Source organism: Phodopus roborovskii, unplaced genomic scaffold, assembly GCF_943737965.1.
Source record: "Phodopus roborovskii unplaced genomic scaffold, PHOROB, whole genome shotgun sequence".
NCBI classification, from domain to species: Eukaryota; Metazoa; Chordata; class Mammalia; order Rodentia; family Cricetidae; genus Phodopus; species Phodopus roborovskii.
The window spans coordinates 7470987-7477387 of record NW_026126541.1 but is presented as its reverse complement, the minus strand read 5'-3'; positions in this window follow the sequence as shown (position 1 = coordinate 7477387).

Here is a 6401-nt window from a genome sequence, read left to right as displayed (position 1 = left end):
AATTGACAAACAATGAAACACGTCTTAAGTGATGACATTTTCTTTGAATTGAAATGAAATTTGCATAACACGGAATTAATTATTTATAAAAGTGAACATCTTGTGGGATCCAGTACATTCCTAGCGTGGTGCGCTCATCATCTATCTATTCCAAAGCATTTTTGTCTTCCTGGGGGAGACCCTTCCTCCCTAGTGGACATGGGGCCTTCTTTGAGGACAGGCTTCTATGTGACTTTAGTCACTGCCTTTCATTTTGTATTCAGGTGCTGGAGAATGTACCCAGCATCACACACTGTGAATAAATGCTGAACCCACGCAGCCGAGACATCCCTGACCTTGGCAGAAGCAGAGTTCAACCTCTTTCCTGTCCCTCCTCCCAGAAACTAACGGTTACAACTGACATCTCTGTGGTCACACTGTCACCAACAAGGCAGCTGTGAAGTTAATGACAGAGCAAACAAAAAGCTGGTGATAATTAAGTGCTCGGATGTTCAAGCATTATTGTTAGTCTGGGAAAAAAATCAATTAGCTGAATAAGAACATGCCATTGAGACAAATGTTTATTTTTCTCCCAGCATGGTTCCAGCAAGGTCGGTCAGGTCCAGAAGGTGGAAAGGTGTGTCCGGTGTAATAGAAATGAAATGTTTTTAGGTGTCTGAGTGATGGCGGGGTGTTGAGGAGTTTGTGTTTCTGTGGGAAGGCTGGGGGTGTGGCTCGGTTGGTAGAGTGCTTGCCTGGCAGGAGGAATCAAGCCCTGGGTTCCATCTCCAGCTGTTATAAATCAAGCAAGGGTGCACAGCTGCTGTAAGCCCAGCTTTCGAGAGATGGAAGGGCAAGGTCAGAGGTTTGAGACCATCCTTGGCTACACAAGGAGTTTGAGGGCAAGCCTGCGCTACAGACCCTGCTTTTGTTTTGCTGGGAGGAAGGTGTGAGGCAGGGTTTCTCTGTGTTGCCCTGACTGTCCTAGAACTCACTCTGTAGACCAGGATGGTCTCAAACTCAGACCCACCTTCCTCTGCTTCCTGGGTGCTGGGATCAAAGGAGGGAGGCAGGATCCAAACTCAGGTCCTCATGCTAACATCAAACACTTTACCTACTGCCCATCTCCCCCGACTCAAACCCTAAAGTGTCCTGGGGGATGTGTGTGGGGGTGATCACAGCACAGACATTTGATATCTGCACTCTGTCACCTTGCTAACAGTGAGTACAACCTCCTCTCCTTCTGGTTGGTAGTCACAGAGGAAGCCTGGGCCTATCCTGGTCGGGATGCAGTCTCTGGAATGAAACTTCCATGGTCTAGAGAAGAAAACAACCCAGGCAACGTCTTGCTCCGTTTGCTCATTATTCAAACGCCTGGCTTTAACCAGGAGATGTTCTCATGGGGTTGTATATCCACGTTATTGTGTGTGTGAATAACACAACAAGGAAATGCTCCTCAGTGCCTGGCATGTGACAGGACTTCAACAAATACTAGCTATTTCTACTTGGGTGGGAGAAGTGATCCTTAATGGCTTTAAGAAGGGGCCAGGCCAGGAGAAGCAGCATAAATTAGGTCTAACTGTATACCCTCAGTGGGCCCTTGGGGTCTCCTGCAGAGGAGGACTCTGGGCCATCCCGTTCTGCTTCCCTGAGACTCCCAGCAGGGCCTTCCCTGTGCTCATTGGCTTTCTGTCCTTGCTTGGGCTCTCAGAATCACAAATAGCCTCAGCAGAGGGAGTCAGATGTTCTGAGTCCCTCTGTGCTAATGGATGGTCACCACACCCCCTGCCACCGCAGCTGGTGACAAGGCCTGCAGCATAATGGAAGGCATTTGAGGATCTATTTTTCTCTCTGGCAGAGCATTACTCACCTACTCCTGAGTGTCACAGGGAAGGAGAGCAGAAAACACAATAAACCACCAAGGATGAGTCAAATTTCAGTAGAGGTTGGGCTCCAAGGCGGGAGGCAGGCTGTTTCTTCTGCATTCCGGAGAGTCAGATGGCAAGGAGTCCTGATCTCTGTGCTCCTTTCTCCTCCCCAGGAAGAGTGGCGGCAGAACTGTGCCCCTGTGTGCTATTTCCAGGTTAGAGGAACGAGGGGGCTCTGAGAGCTGTCCCTCAAGGCCCCAGGGCTGAAAGGCGGCATGAGGATTTCTAAGGGCGAAGGTGCAGGAGAAGCAATTTCATGACCGTTTGGTGTTAGTTTTACATTTTCACATACTTTCTTTCTTCAGTAGAAGGATCAGAAGAGAAAGAGGCAATTGGATTTCTGTGAGTTCCAGGTCAGCCTGATCTACATAGCAAGCTACAGTATAGCCCGGGCTACATAGTGAGACCCTGTTTTAACAACAACAACAACCACAAAACCAGAAAGAAAGATCTAAAGAAGGTTGGGGTTAAGATGGGTGTAGAATAGAGAAAAATAGCACAAGCCATTGAGGAATTACTTACTCGGCTTCTGTCTTTTTTTATATATCTGGGGTGCCAGAACAGAAGAGGGCACCAGATCTCATTACAGATAGTTGTGAGCCACCACCTGGTTGCTGGGAATTGAACTCAGGTCCTCTGGAAGAACAGCCTCTGAGCCATCTCTCCAGCCCACACGACGCTCATGTTGAGCATCTTCACAGACCTTGGGGACAAGCATGGTAGAAAATACACATTTTGACATGGTTGGCATACCCAAGGCCAGTAGTCCCCAAATTTGGCTGACATGACTGTCACAGGAGCTGGCAGTAATATGAGCTCTTGCTGTGTTCTAAGGAATTCTGGGCTCCTGGGCCTTGTGTGGAAATCTCTATTTAGAAATCTCCTCAGGAGGTTCTGGTGACTATTGGCTTTGGGAACTATGGCAGAGGGTCATATTTTGAAAGGAAGAGATCACATGTCAGCTACTAGGTCACTTGTTTATTTTCATTTACTTTTTAAAAATTGGTTATTTGAGAGCCTGTTTCACACACACACACACACACACACACAAACCAAAACAAAATTGCTAACTTTAGGGTCTAGAGAGCCCTTGGTCAAGTATGTGCTATTCTAACAGAGGACCTCTAGCTCACAATGGCTGTAACACCAGCTCCAAGGGCCCTGATGAACGACTGTGGCTTCTGTGGGCACCTGAACACACATGGCATATGTAGAAAGAGAGGGAGAGAGAGGGAGAGAGAGAGAGAGAGAGAGAGAGAGAGAGAGAGAGAGAGAGAAGAGAGAGGAAGAGGGAGGAGGAAGAGAGAGAGAGAACTCAAGCACGAGAGAGAGTAAGACAGAGAGAGATTACAATCAGTCTTCTAAATATTAGACGCTTGCTGGACAGTGGTGGTGTACACCTTTAATCCCAGCACTCAGTAGGCAGAGGCAGGCAGCTCTCTGAGTTTGAGGCCAGCCTGTCTACAGAGAGTTCCAGGACAGCTGGGCCTGCACAGTAAAACCCTGTCTTGACAAAGAAAATTAGAAATTTATTACATTTTCTCTTTATTTGTTTATATGTAGAGGGGGCGGTGGCATGTAAGCCATGACTCATATGTGGAGGTCAGAGGGAAATCGGAGGGAGTTGGTTAACTCCCTCCACCCTATGAGCCCCAAGGACTGAACTCAGGTTTGGTGGCAAGCTCCTTATCTGCTGAGAGATGTCAGTGCACCCTAAGTGGTTTTTTTCTTAACTTAAAAGTGGGGGACATGGGTTTTGGGCGACAATGAAGATACTAGTTGTGAGAGCTGCCCTGATGGCCTTTGCTTTTACTGATTAGTAAAAGAGGTCTTTCAGTCAAGCAATGCCCAGTCTTTTTCACCTCATTTGGGCCAACTGCAAACCAAACAAAAGAAACCATTTTCTAGACAAAGCCCTTGGAATCTAGAAACATGTGCGGCCTACAGAGAGCAATTTAATCCCTTTGTGCTCACCACACATATTTCTACCGTGAGTACATTTGTAGCTACACTTTCTGCAGATCCACACAGCATTGCACACACATACACACACTCTGCATACACTCACCCATTTAACACACATTCAGAACACAACCAATACATAGCGCCAAGAGTTAGATGGCTCAGTTCACCAGCCACACACACCGTCACCCACACTCAGCACACACTACCCAACAGATACACGTGTGTTATAGACGTGTTCCACACATAGTCTGCTCCACATACAGCATCCTTCTGGATAGTCATTTTGTCTCAGTATCTGTGATGCTGGGACTTCTTTGACTTTATTGCCTAGCAGGAAGAATTGCTGCCCCTTATGCTGTGGATTTCATGTCTTATCTGCCCAGGGACCAACGGAAAGGATATAGGACAAGTAGCAGTTCCTATACGCGCAGATGTAACCTGCTCTCCTTGTACCTATCCCTTTCTACCTCCATCTTTCATTATAAAGTTGGCCCACCTGGGTCAACAAAAAGGTAACATGCACTATGGCTTTTAAGGGACAAATGGGTCGTTCTGTGTTATCTTTCATGGATCTTAACAGTTTAGAGAATATCGAAGAAGCTGCCTGACCATTTGGACAAATTGACGTCAGCTGTTATTAATGTAAAACTTCAGGGAAGAATTCTGTTAGCAAGTGGAATCGATGGTCTTGTCATACCTAAAATTAATTTTCTTTTGTATCCTAGCTCTGAAGTTAGCAACATTCGTCACAAAAGAGGAATTTAAGAGCCCCAGGGAATTCTGGGTAATGGTCTATGTGAATGGAGAAGGCCGAGGTGTTCAGTGTTCGGTTCCCTCCCGGCTGGAAGGAGGTTCTGGGATCATCACCTCCCAAGGCAAGAACAGTGCTGGGTAGAATCCCCCCTCTTCCGGGCTGTCGTCAGAGTCTGCTGGTGGGGACTTGTCGTCCTTACCACTTTCCTCTTCACCGCGCCTGCCAGTTTGATCTCTTCTCCCTCAGAGCCATTTTCAGCATTGCAGGCCTGTGTGGTATTTTGATCCTCTCCATTCTAGACTCTGAGCATCTGTTGAGTATGCAAATGTGACTGGGGCACAGGTGCTTCATTTCAAGAAAACCCAAGGAAAAGTCACAGGATTCCCATGACGACTTGGTAATTATTGTTGCCTTTAGTCTTTATATTTTATTTATTTTAACTTCAACTTCTCCTTCTTCTTCTCCTCCTCCTCTTTCTTCTTCTTCTTGTTTTGAGACAGAATTTCTCTGTGTAGCTTTGTAGACCAGGCTGGCCTTGAACTCACAGAGATCCACCTGTCTCTGTCTTCTGAGTGCTGGGACCAAAGGGGTGTGCCACCACCGCCTGGCATTATTTCAACATCTTATTACATGTTACAACATACCAGTCTGACACTATGGAAATTCAAACAATACCCAAACAACCAGATCCGTCACCTGATATAGTTTGAAAGGCAATAAAATAGACATTAAAAATGTAAAAATTCTTTCTATGAAAAGACACAGAGAAGAGGAGAAAGACCATGAAATGATGAGCGGAGGTTTGTGATACACGAATTGTCCCCAGAGGAGGGGAAAGGAGAGGCAGGAGTGGAGGAGGAAGAAGAAAAATGATTCAAACAAAAATGAATAAGTAACCAGGAGCAGACGCTCTGCAAGAAGTCTGAATGCCTGATGAACCTCACTATACCCAAGAAAATGGTTATCAAAAGGACAAGGGCAGGGGACACGGCTCAGTGGTGGAGTGTTTGTGTAGCATGGGTCAGGGCCTGGAGTCAGTTAGAGCCCCTCCAAACCAAGCCATCCACAATGGCATCGTTTGGGGATAAAGAGGACATGAAGCCGGGCTCCTGGGAAGGAAGCTTGGGTAGGGATGGTGCACGGTGAGGTTCATTCATTAAACCAGCCCCTTTCCTAAACTTAACTTCCCACAATGCCTCAGTGACTCGCCGGTTTCTCAGTATCGTTTGTTTCCTTCTCTCTGGGGCTTAAGTGTCCACCACATTCAAGCAGAAGTTTCCCGGCCTCCAGAAGCCCTTTGATTTCTGGCCTCTGCCAAGCACCCTGCCTTGTTCTCTTTGAACTCCTTACTCTGCTCGATGGCGGAGATCCTCCTTCTGCCCCATAGCGCTGACATTTAGTTGGGAAGGGAGAAAGGCTTCCCAGGGTACATTTTCCTGAAGTTTTGTGCTTTTACTTGTTTTGTTTGTTTGAGGGTTACATGGATGGATTCATTGATTTTTCTGACCTACTCATTGCTATTTTTAAACAAAAGTGACATAGACGTACCAAGTAAAGGCAATCGGAAGCCATCTCCACTGGTGAAAGTGACCTCCAGGACAGGCGGGCTTCCAGGGCTCTGACACAGCCCCCACACAGGGACCCCACTCTGTGTGCAGGAGATCCGGGACTGGGGCTACTCAGATGCCAGCCTCCGACCATAGCATCATCCATCACTGCCTCTCTACCCTTCCCATACCTGTGAGCTGCTCACAAGCTGACTCATGGGTTCCCTG